Source organism: Leucoraja erinacea, chromosome 18, assembly GCF_028641065.1.
Source record: "Leucoraja erinacea ecotype New England chromosome 18, Leri_hhj_1, whole genome shotgun sequence".
Lineage (NCBI taxonomy): Eukaryota > Metazoa > Chordata > Chondrichthyes > Rajiformes > Rajidae > Leucoraja > Leucoraja erinaceus.
This window is the reverse complement of record NC_073394.1, coordinates 2,496,470-2,508,831: the sequence shown is the minus strand read 5'-3', so window position 1 is coordinate 2,508,831 and position 12,362 is coordinate 2,496,470.

The following is a 12,362-nucleotide window of genomic DNA, read 5'->3' as shown; positions in this document are numbered from 1 at the left end:
GAATGGGGGATAACATAGAACTGGTGTCAACAGGTGATCGATGGTTGGCATGGACTGGGTGGGCCGAAGGGCCTGTTTCCATGTTGTATCTCCAAAACTAAAAACCTACAACGGTAAACTCTCACAGTGAGAAACATTTCTTTGATAGTTATCTGAAGCTATCTCCATGCTGTATTTCTGATCACAGTAAATGTTGGAGAAATATTATAAGCCAATTAATAACATTAGTAATATTAGCAATATCAATGTAAAAGTCATGCTCATATTTTAATAATGTTGATAAAGACAATATAAACATGTTCATAAGTACTACGAGCAGAATTAGGCCATTCGGCCCATCAAGTCTACTCCACCATTCTCTGCCTCAGAGGGCGGTGGAGGCCAGTTCTCCGGATGCTTTCAAGAGAGAGCTATATAGGGCTCTTAAAGATAGCGGAGTCAGGGGATATGGGGAGAAGGCTGGAACGGGGTACTGACTGGGAATGATCAGCCATGATCACATTGAATGGCGGTGCTGGCTCGAAGGGCCGAATGGCCTACTCCTGCACCTATTGTCTATTGTCAATCATGGCTGATCTAACTCTCCCTCTCAACCCCATTCTCTTGCCTTTTCCCCATAACCCCTGACTCCCATACCACTCAGACATTATTACAGTGTAGGAGATTGCGGAGAAAGGGACCTGTTTCCATGCTGCTTTTATAAACTCTGAACATTTTATAGTGTTCCCAATGCCCAAAATTAACGAAGGGTCTGGACCCGAAACGTCGACCCATTCCTTCTTTCCAGAGATGCTGGGCAGGGAGGAACTGTGTTGGCGGCGCGACTCACCCGTTGCAGCGGCCCCTACAGCCTGTCTGTCTTTTTTTTATTTTTTGTCTAGTTAAATGTAGTGCTTGGTGTTTTTTAATAGTATTTTTAAATGTGTAAATGTGGGGGGCGGGGGAAACTGTTTAAATCTCTTCCCTGTCCGGGAGACCCGACTTTTTCCCTGTCGGGTCTCGGCTGTCGTTGGGGCCTAGCACCGTGGAGCAGCCTCCAGCCTGAACGACCCGGGGGCTCGGGAGACTGCGGAGCTGCGGAGCTGCGGACTCACCATCGTCGGGGGTGGCCGGCCTCGGAGCGTGGGGAGCGGCGGTGACTCGCTGCTGCGACTCGACTCCTGGGGCTCGGAGGCTCCAGCAACGCAGCCGCAGGTCCGGTGGACTGGGACATCGGGAGCTCGCGGGTCTGGGAGGAGAGAGAGAGACCGCTTCCCGGAGCTCCCGCAACGCGACTTCTCCAGCTGGTGTCACGGGGTTGGAACAACCCGGACCGGGACAGTACATCACCCGGCACGGCTTCATGGCCGTGGGACTCACCATCGCCCGTGGGGGTTCCAACCTTGGACTTTCAGACCGGGAGCGGGGCCGTAAATCGCCCCGCGCGGCCTAAAATGGCCGTGGGACTCATCATCACCCGCCTGGGGCTTGGACATCGGGAGAGACACGGAGAACAGGGGAGAGAAAAGACTTGCCTTCCATCACAGTGGCTTCACTGTGATGGATGTTTGTGTGAATTTAATTATGTGTATGTCTGTAAGACAGTGTCTTTGTTTGTATGGCTGTGGAAACAACATTTCGTTTGAGTCTCACTGGGGCTCAAATGATAATAAATTTGTATTGTATTGTATTGTAACTGCAGAAGCTGCTTTAAACCAAGACAGACGCAAAAAAGCTGCATCTCTGGAGAGAAGGAACGGGTGACGTTTCAGGTCGAGGACCCTTCTTCAGACTGGTTAAGGATAAGGGAAATGAGAGATAGAGACAATGATGTAGAGAGATAAAGAACAATGAATGAAAGATATTAAGAAGAAGGGTCTCGACCCGAAACGTCACCCATTCCTTCCCTCCAGAGATGCTGCCTGTCCCGCTGAGTTACTCCAGCTTTTTTTGGTGTCTATCACATGTCTTTATCATTCTGTTAAGAGTAACATAGGAACATAGAAAGCAGGTGCAGGAGGAGGCCATTCGGCCCTTCGAGCCAGCATCGCCATTCATTGTGATCATGACTGATCGCCACCTATCAATAACCCGCGCCTGCCTTCTCCCCATATTCCTTGGTTCCACTAGCACCTAGAGCTTGATCTAACTATCTCTTAAATCCATCCAGTGATTTGGCATCCACTGCCCTCTGTGGCAGGGAATTCCATAAATTCACAACTCTCTGGGTGAAAACTTTTTTTCTCACCTCAGTCTTAAATGACCTCCCCTTTATTCTAAGACTGTGCGTGGCCCCTGGTTCTGGACTCGCCCAACATTGGGAACATTTTTCTTGCATCTAGCTTGTCCAGTCCATTTATAATTTTATATGTTTCGATAAGAAGCCCCCTCATCCTTCTAAACTCCAGTGAATACAAGCTGAGTCTTTTCGGGCGGGCGGGCGATTTAAGATATTTGGGGTCAAAGAGATAGCGTCAGCTGGAAAGAATGTAGAGGAACTACAAAGCAACTTAACAGGTGGCACTCAATCAGCCCCTCTTCTTACAGATCAAATGTAGCTGTAATTAACTCCCCACCAAAACGTCACACTGTCCGTCATTGGAATTCATCTCGGTGGTCGTTCAGAACGCAGTTTACAATTTAAAGGAATGTACTCTGTTCTCAGGAACCCTTGCTGAATGATTGTCAAATACTACTGCAGTTAAGGCCCAGATATATTTTGGCAGCTAAATTGCTCTGTATTTTGTATTACTGAATAACACCATGCTGCATGTGTTTACTTGTATTTACACGTTTTGCTACTGATATGATGATTGATAGCCAGCTCATTTCTGTAATAAAGCTTGTAGCAAATGGTTGCTGATTCGGTTCAGAGACCGAATCATTTTGAGTTTTTATTTTTCAGTTCCCGGAAGTTGTCGCATGTTTTGACATAGTTATTTCGTTACGACGTGGCAGTGCTGAGATCAATACTGAAACTGGTGCTGAAGTTGCCGGCTGTGATTCCCACACCCGCTGTTGAATGTAATGGCGTTTGCTAATTTACCGTATATTCCTTCGAGCACAGTTTCTCACCCTGACTCAACGTTTATAGTATTTGTGTCTCGATCAAGAGTCCAAGAACCAAGATCTTGTTCAACTGTAACAAACTCCTGTTCTGCGAAAAATGTGAGATTATTACTCTGTGAGGCTTTATTTTTGGACCAGTTATGTTTTAATGTTCAACAACCAGTTTACAGTGACTTGCCTGAAGCGATGAACATACAACCTTTACGTGTGTGTGTGCGCGTGTGTGTGTGTGTGTGTGTGTGTGTGTGTGTGCGTGTGTATGTGCGCGTGTGTGTGTGTGTGCGTGTGTGTATGCGCCATGCATGTGCTTGTGCGTGCGTGTGTGTGTGTGCGTGTGTGTGTATGTGTGCGTATGTGTGTGCATGTGTGCGTGTGTGTGTGTGTGTGCATGTGTGTGTGTGCGTGTGTGTGTGCGTGTGTGTGTGTGTGCGTGCGCGTGTGTGCGCGTGTATGTGTGTGTGTGCGTGTGTGCATGTGTGTGTGTGTGTGTGTGCATGTGTGTGTGTGTGTATGTGTGTGCGTGTGTGTGCGTATGTGTGCGCCATGCGTGTGCGTGCGTGTGTGTGTGCGCCATGCATGTGCTTGTGCGTGCGTGTGCATGTGTGTGCACCATGTGTATGTGCGTGGTTGAGTGTGCAGGCATGATTGCGTGTCCATGTACATTTAAAAAACCTGAAGCATAAAATAGACATAAAGCATTCATTGATACTTGCTTGGGCCTGTAATGTAATATTTAAAATGCTGTGTTTAATTTTGTAAGATTTACATGTAAAAACTGTATTGGCTGTACTATACAAATTTGGATATCAGGATTTTCATTAAATGAATAATTGTCTGCACTTCATTGTCTGTATTCATTGAGTGCCACATAGTTTGTGCAATGGGAATGATCACGGTACGGGTGCAGGTGGTAGTTCCGCTGCCTCTCAGCGCCAGAGACCCGGGATCGATCCTGACCTCGGGTGCTGACAGCGTGGAGTTTGCACGTTCTCCTTGTAACCACTTTGGTTTCCTCCCACATCCCAAAGACGTGCACCTATGGGTTTGTGAGGGGGGGGTGTGGGGAGAAAGATGTAACAGATTATAGCTGGATTGGGACAAAACCTGGCGAGTGATAGGTGGATACTGGTGGTCGATTGGCAACGGGTGGGTAAAGACCAGCGATGATCAGGCAAGAAGTGTGAGGCATTTATGTGGAGAGGGATGGGGAGAAGGGGGAAGGGAGTCACCTACAAGGGAACCCTTGGTGTTAGAGTTAATTCCAGCAAACCAGGTCCAGCGCTGGAGAATTTTACCGCGATCGATGGCTTTGATCTCGAAGGCAAGGGCGGCACGGTGGCGCAGCGGTAGAGTTGCCTCCTCACAACGCCAGAGACCCCCGTTCCATCCCGACTACGGGTGCTGTCTGTATGCAGTTTGTACATTCTCCCTGTGACCTGCGTGGGATTTCTCCGGGTGCTCCGGTTTCCTCCCACACTCCAAAGACATGCAGGTTTGGAGGCTAATTGGCTTCTGTGAATTGTAAATTGTCCCTAGTGTGGGTAGGATAGTGTTAGTGTACGGGGTGTTCGCTGGCCGGCACGGGCTCGGTGGGACGAAGGCCCTGTTCCCGCGTTGTATCTCTAGACTAAACTACAAGGGCATTTATATGGGTTGAAATGAGAAGGGTTCAGTACTTTATGCAGGGGATGCCACCTGGAGTTCGTGCCATGACGATTCTGTACAACTATAATGAATCTTACTCACGCACGGAGAGGTGAGTCAGATAGTTAAAGATCCCAGCGTTATCTATCGTCTGATCTGTGTCCGAAATTCTTCGAGGGGGAAGGGGGTGGGGTGGAGGGGTTTGGCACAGTGGCGCAGTGGGTAGACCTGTTGTCCCACTAGCTCCAGAGACCCAGGTAAGATTCTCACCGGCTGCCGTCTGTGTGGAGTTTGCACGTTCTCCCTGTGACCTGCGAGGGTTTTCTCCAGGGTGCCCCGGTTTCCTCCCACACTCCCAAAGACCTGCTGGTTTGTAGGTTAATTGGCTTCAGTAAAGATTGTAAATTGTCCCTAGTGTGTGTGGGATAGTGTGAGTGTGCAGGGATCGCTGGTCGGTGCGGACACGGTGGGACGAAGGCTCTGTTTCCACGCTGAATCTTAAACTAGAGTAAATCTCAGCCAGAACTGGATCGATCATCTGCGCACAGATTTATTACATGTTTTGGTTCTGCTTTTCCCAACAGATTGGCCATCCAGGCAGCCGGTGGATCGATAGCTCGTGTCCCCATTGGGGAATGGAGTGCCGGAGAAAGTCAGACCTTCGCAGTAGGTATGGAACTCACTGCCTTTTGTTCACTTCAGTAAGTTTCTATAAGATCCCCCCTCAATCTTCTAAATTCTAGCGAGTACAAGCCGAGTCTATCCAGTCTTTCTTCATTTGAAAGTCCTGACATCCCAGGAATCAGTCTGGTGAACCTTCTCTGTACTTCCTCTATGGCAAGAATGTCATTCCTCAGATTAGGAGACCAAAACTGTACGTAATACTCCAGGTGTGGTCTCACCAAGACCCTGTACAACTGCAGTAGAACCTCCCTGCTCCTATACTCAAATCCTTTTGCAATGAATGCTAACATACCATTGGCTTTCTTCACTGCCTGCTGCACCTGCATGCCTACTTTCAATGACTGGTGTACCATGACACCCAGGTCTCGCTGCATCTCCCCCTTTCCTAATCGGCCACCATTCAGATAATAGTCTGCTTTCCTGTTTTTGCCACCAAAGTGGATAACCTCACATTTATCCACATTATACTGCATCTGCCATGCATTTGCCCACTCACCCAACCTATCCAAGTCACCGTGCAGCCTCCTAGCATCCTCCTCACAGCTAACACTGTCCCCCAGCTTCATGTCATCCGCAAACTTGGAGATGTTGCATTCAATTCCCTCGTCCAGATCATTAATATAGAGGAGGCGATGTAGGAGGAGGGAGGATGGGGAAATGGGGGGCACAGTGGTGCAGTGCAATTCCAGGGTAAGTTCTACCCTATCTACACCTCTCATCATCGGCGGTCACTCGAAATGAGTATGACTGTCCTCTCATGGAGGACGCCTGTGCGTGACTTTGTTTAACGTGGGGAGACTGGTGCACAGACGGTCCTTGACAGATCTGGGTCAGGATCCAGTGGCATGGAGTTCAAGACGACCGGAGACCCTTTTCTGCTGCAGCCTTCATCCGCCTTCCCAGCCGTTGTGACGCTCCACTAAGGTCAGCCATCGTCCTCCGCCTGCCTGTTCCACCGTTGAGGTCTTGGTTGGATCGCTCTTTGTCAGAGACCTTCCCCCTCGACCTTACCGCCATGGGTGGCCCTACCAGGAGCATAGCTCCAGACGGCATCGCTCTCAGGATCTCAGGTCCACACAAGCTTCTCCATCACGACAAGGTGACAATCCACGGAGAAGAATATACTTCGATCAGGTCTCGCCACAACCCCTGGCGTTCCAGAGAAAACAATCCAAGTCTGTCCAACCCCCAGCTCAACCTGGATCTTGGGCAAGTTACAACCCAGCACTATGGAGTAGACACAAAATGCTGGAGTAACTCAGCGGGATAGGCAGCATCTCTGGAGAGAAGGAATGGGTGACGTTTCAGGCCAAGATCCTTCTTCTTCATATCTTTCATTCATTGTTCTTTATCTCTCCACATCACCATCTATATCTCTCGTTTCCCTTATCCCAACCAGTCTGAAGAAGGGTCTCCACCCGAAACGTCACCCATTCCTTCTCTCCAGAGATGCAGTTACTCCAGCATTTTGTGTCTAACTTTGGTTTAAAACAGCATCTGCAGTTCCTTTCTCCATAGTACTAAATCGTACAGCCCCTGCAGCTCTGGAGAGAAGGAATGGGTGACGTTTCGGGTCGAGACCCTTCTTGTGACTTATTTAGGGCATTGGGTGCACTATAAAATGTTTAGAGTTGATAGATGCAGCACGGAAACAGGTCCCTCGCTCCCTAATCAACTGGAAGTCTGAAGAAGAGTTCCCACCCAAATGGTCACCTATCCCTTCTCTCTAGAGATGCTGCCTGACCTGCTGAGTTACTCCAGCTATCATAGCTAGAAGTTTGTTCAAAGTTGAGGACATGTTGCATGTTCATTATTACTTTGTGCATGCAAAGATAACTCGTTACATGCCATCTTCAGGGAACACAGCCAGTTGGCATGAATGAGACCGGATTAGAAGCCATGGAAACACAAGAGAAGTAACCTTGTCGACTGAAAGTAAGTGACGCAAAACCCAATTATACCATCATTTATGTAATAATGTTGTCGGCCGTCTAAGTATTACTTTGTTCTTATTCGCTGGAAGTAATTGAATCTTAATGTGTAGCTGGTTCCTATAATCTCACGTTACTTGTTCTCTCCAAAACGCTTGCTAACAGATTCAGCAGGTGAGATGTTTATGAATAGCGGTGGCCACATCCTAGCTGGAAGTTTCAATCAATAATATCCCTCATCGATACCGTACGGATTTATTTTTCGTTGGAACGAAGAGACAGGAAAATACTTTAAGAAAGAACTGCAGTTGCCGGTAAAATCGAAGGTAGACACAAAACGCTGGAGAAACTCAGCGGGTGAGGAAATGGTGACGTTTCGGGTCGAGAGCCATTGATGCTGCCTCACCTCCTGAGTTTCTTCAAGCATGTTGTGTCTACCAGGACAATCTTTTCAAATGTTTCTATTTTCTGTCCAGAATTGACTGTGTATAGTTTAGAGATACAGCTTGCAAACATGTACGAGCTGAGTACCAGCCGACCATCGATCACCAGTTCACACTAGTTCTACATCATCAGACTGCCACAGCCTTCAACCTCCACTGTTTGTATCGATCTGACCAGGTCTGCACATCTTTCTGGATATATTTGACTAAACAGTGCTGGAGTAACTCAGCGGGTCAGGCAGCATCTCTGGGGAACATGGATAGGTGACATTTCTGGTCGGGACCTTTCTTCAATTTAAAATTTAGAAGATTGAGGGGGGATCTTTTAGAAACTTACAAAATTCTTAAGGGGTTGGACAGGCTAGATGCAAGAAGATTGTTCCCGATGTTGGGGAAGTCCAGAACAAGGGGTCCCAGTTTAAGGATAAGGAGGAAATCTTTTAGGACTGAGATGAGAAAAACAGGAGTAGGCCATTCGGCCCTTTGAGCCTGCACCGCCATTCGATATGATCATGGCTGATCATCCAACTCAGTATCCCATCCCTGCCTTCTCTCCATACCCCCTGATCCCTTTAGCCACAAGGGCCACATCTAACTCCCTCTTAAATATAGCCAATTAACTGGCCTCAACTACCTTCTGTGGCAGAGAATTCCACAGATTCACCACTCTCTGTGTAAAAAAATACGAACAGAATTAGGCCATTCGGTCCATAAAGTCTACTCCGCCTTTCGATCAGTGCTGATCGATCTCTCCCTCCTAACCCCATTCTCCTGCCTTTTCCTCATAAACGTAGAAAAATAGGTGCAGGAGTAGGCCATTCGGCCCTTTGAGCCAGCACCACCATTCAATATGATCATGGCTGATAATAAAATTCCTGTCCCCCCGTTCCTGATTTCTCCCCATATCCCTTGATTCCTTGTGTCGGAAAGAAATGCAGATGCCGGTTTAAATCGAAGGTAGGGTTTGAAGAAGAGTCTCGACCTGAAATGTCACCAATTCCTTGTCTCCAGAGATGCTGCCTGTCCCGCTGAGTTACTCCGGCATTTTGTGTCTCCCTTGATTCCTTTACCCCTAAGAGCTAAATCTAACTCTCTCTTGAAAGCATCCGGTGAATTGGCCTCTACTACCTTCTGTGGCAGAGAATTCCACGGATTCACAACTCTCTGGGTGAAAAGGTTTTTCCTCATCTCAGTCCTAAATGGCCTTCTCCTTATTCTTAAACTGTGTGACCCCTGGTTCTGGACTCCCCCAACATCGGGAGCATTTTTCCTGCATCTGGCCTGTCTAATCCCTTAAGAATGTTATATGTTTCTATAAGATCCCCTCTCATCCTTCTAAACTACAGTGAATACAAACCCTCCATCCCCTTTGTCTCTTTTTCATACCTTACACTTCCTTACATCTCCAGAGATGCAGCCTGTCCCGTTGAGTTACTCCAGCATTTTGTGTCCACCTTTGGTTTTAAACCAGCACCTGCAGTTCCTTCCTACACTATCCTTGGTGCTGATGGTACTGACATCCAGCTGCTGTCCGTGGTGCTGAAGTGTACCGGAAGCCAGGTGCCCGTGGGACTAGAGTGTCCCTGTATCCAGCCGCTGTCCATGATGTCCTATGTCCCTGCATCCAGACACTCTCCATGGTGCTGAAGTGTCCTGATAGCCACGCAGTGTCAAATGTCAGGAGTGTTCTGTTGTCATGTGTCTCGGACAGAACAATGACATTCTTACTTACAGCAGCAACAACACAATATGTAAAGATAGTACACTGTGAACTGTATAATAATCGAGAGAACAAATTCAATGTGTGTGTGTATATTCAATGTGTGTGTGTGTATATATTCAATGTGTGTGTGTGTGTATGTATATATACATATATATGTATTTTTGCCTACCTTATATATATATAGCGAAGGAATAGGTGACGTTTCGGGTCTCAACCCGAAACGTCACCTATTCCTTCGCTCCATGGATGCTGCCTCACCCACTGAGTTTCTCCAGCATTTTTGTCTACCTTCGATTTTTCCAGCATCTGAAGTTTTTTCCTAAACATATATATATATATATATATATGCGTGCACACATACACATATGTACACACACACACACACACACACATTTTTATATGTGTGTACATATGTGTATATGTGCATGTGTGTGTATATATATTTATTTTTATATATACACATACACACACATATACACACATAATTTATATATATATATATATAAACATGCAGACACAGACACATACACAGTTATAGTGCAAAAAGATAAAACCAATGCCCAGCAAGTCTATATAGTGCAGAATTAATTTGGAGGTTGCAGTGTGCAATAGCCTGATAGCTGTAGGGCTCCATGTTGCTGGAGTGACCCACAGCCGTGGTGTTGGTCATTGGGTCCTCCCGGCCTGCCTTGGAGGTCATGGGGAACAGAGCAGCCCTCGTAGAGAACTGGCCGTAACAAAGGGGAATAAATTTGCTCCTGGTAATTCTTCCGAAATTCTTCCGAGAATAACCGGTAAATGGCAGCAAACACAATCTACTCCCATTAAAGACCATGGCGGTAGGTAAACAGAGGGATATGGATCATGTGGAGGCAGCTGAGATAGGTTTAATTTGGCATCAGGTTCGGCACAGACATGGTGCCACAGAAGGCAGTGGAGGCCAAGTCAGTGGATATTTTTAAGGCAGAGATAGATAGATTCTTGATTAGTACGGGTGTCAGGGGTTTTGGGGAGAAGGCAGGAGAATGGGGTTTGGAGGGCCATGATTGAATGGCGGAGTAAACTTGATGGGCCGAATGGCCTAATTCTGCTCCTATCACTTATGACAAGTCAAGGCAAGAGAGTTTATTGTCATGTGTCCCTGGTAGAACAATGAAATTCTTGCTTGCTGCAGTACAACAGAATATTGTAAACATAAATACGGAACAGTTCAGTGTGTCTATATAGCACAGGCCATATATATACACATAAACACATAAATTGCAATAGGCTGTTATCGTTAGCTGTGTTAGCTGTGAGGAGGATGCTACGAGGCTGCAAGGTGACTTGGATAGGCTGGGTGAGTGGGCAAATGCATGGCAGATGCAGTACGATGTGGATAAATGTGAGGTTATCCACTTTGGTGGCAAAAACAGTAAAGTAGACTATTATCTGAATGGTGGCCGATTAGGAAAAGGGGAGATGCAACGAGGCCTGGGTCTCATGGTACACCAGTCATTGAAAGTAGGCATGCAGGTGCAGCAGGTAGTGAAGAAAGCAAACGGTATGTTAGCATTCATAGCAAAAGGATTTGAGTATAGGAGCAGGGAGGTTCTACTGCAGTTGTACAGGGTCTTGGTGAGAACACACCTGGAGTATTGCGTGCAGTTTTGGTCTCCAAATCTGAGGAAAGACATTATTGCCATACAGGGAGTACAGAGAAGGTTCACCAGACTGATTCCTGGGACGACAGGACTTTCATATGAAGAAAGACTGGGATAGACTCGGCTTGTACACGCTGGAATTCAGAAGATTGAGGGGGGATCTTATAGAAACTTACAAAATTTTTAAGGGGTTGGACAGGCTAGATGCAGGAAGATTATTCCCAGATGTTGGGGAAGTCCAGAACTAGGGGTCACAGTTTAAGGATAAGAGGGAAGTCTTTTAGGACCGAGATGAGAAAATCATTTTTTACACAGAGTGGTGAATCTGTGGAATTCTCTGCCACAGAAGGCAGTTGAGGCCAGTTCATTGGCTATATTTAAGAGAGAGTTAGATGTGGCCCTTGTGGCTAAAGGGATCAGGGGGTATGGAGAGAAGGCAGGGATGGGATACTGAGTTGGATGATCAGCCATGATCATATCGAATGGCGGTGCTGGCTCGAAGGGCCGAATGACCTACTCCTGCACCTATTTTCTATGTTTCTATGTTTCTATGTCCCCAGTGTGTGTAGGATAGTGTTAGTGTGTGGGGGTCGCTGGAAGGCACGGGCTCGCATGGCCGAAGGGCCTGTTTCCGCGCTGTACCTCTAAAGTCTAAAGGATGGTCGGCGTGGACTCGATGTTCTGGATATTTTGATCAATTATGTCGAGGGGCTGTTTAGACATATTCTACTATTGCACAGACCATCCGCTGGGCTCTCTGTGGCAAAAGCAGAAAGCGATTATCAGTTGTTTAAGAAAAAACTGCAGATGCTGGAAAAATCAGTCTGAAGAAGGGTCTCGACCCGAAACGTCACCTATTCCTTCGCTCCATAGATGCACCTATTTTCTATGTTTCTGTCATTCAGAGGTTGTTTGATGCCGTTTTTAATAGCCTGGATACGCAGAGACCCAGCATGGAGGGGATGATGGTATTAAATGCCGAGCTGTAGTCAATGAATAACAGCCTGACATATGAGCTTTTGTGGTCCAGAGCGGAGTGGAGAGCCAGCGAGATCGCATCCACCCTCGATCTGTGGGACCCAGGGGGATACAGGAAATGTTGCTTCTGAGTGGTCGTGAAGTGGTGAACATTAACTAAGGGTTGGGTGAGCGGATGAGAACGCATTGTTATCACACTGCCGATATATTTTTGGTTGATTTCAATGGCTGCATGGAACTAAGTTCAAGAGGGCTTGTGTGCAAGAAC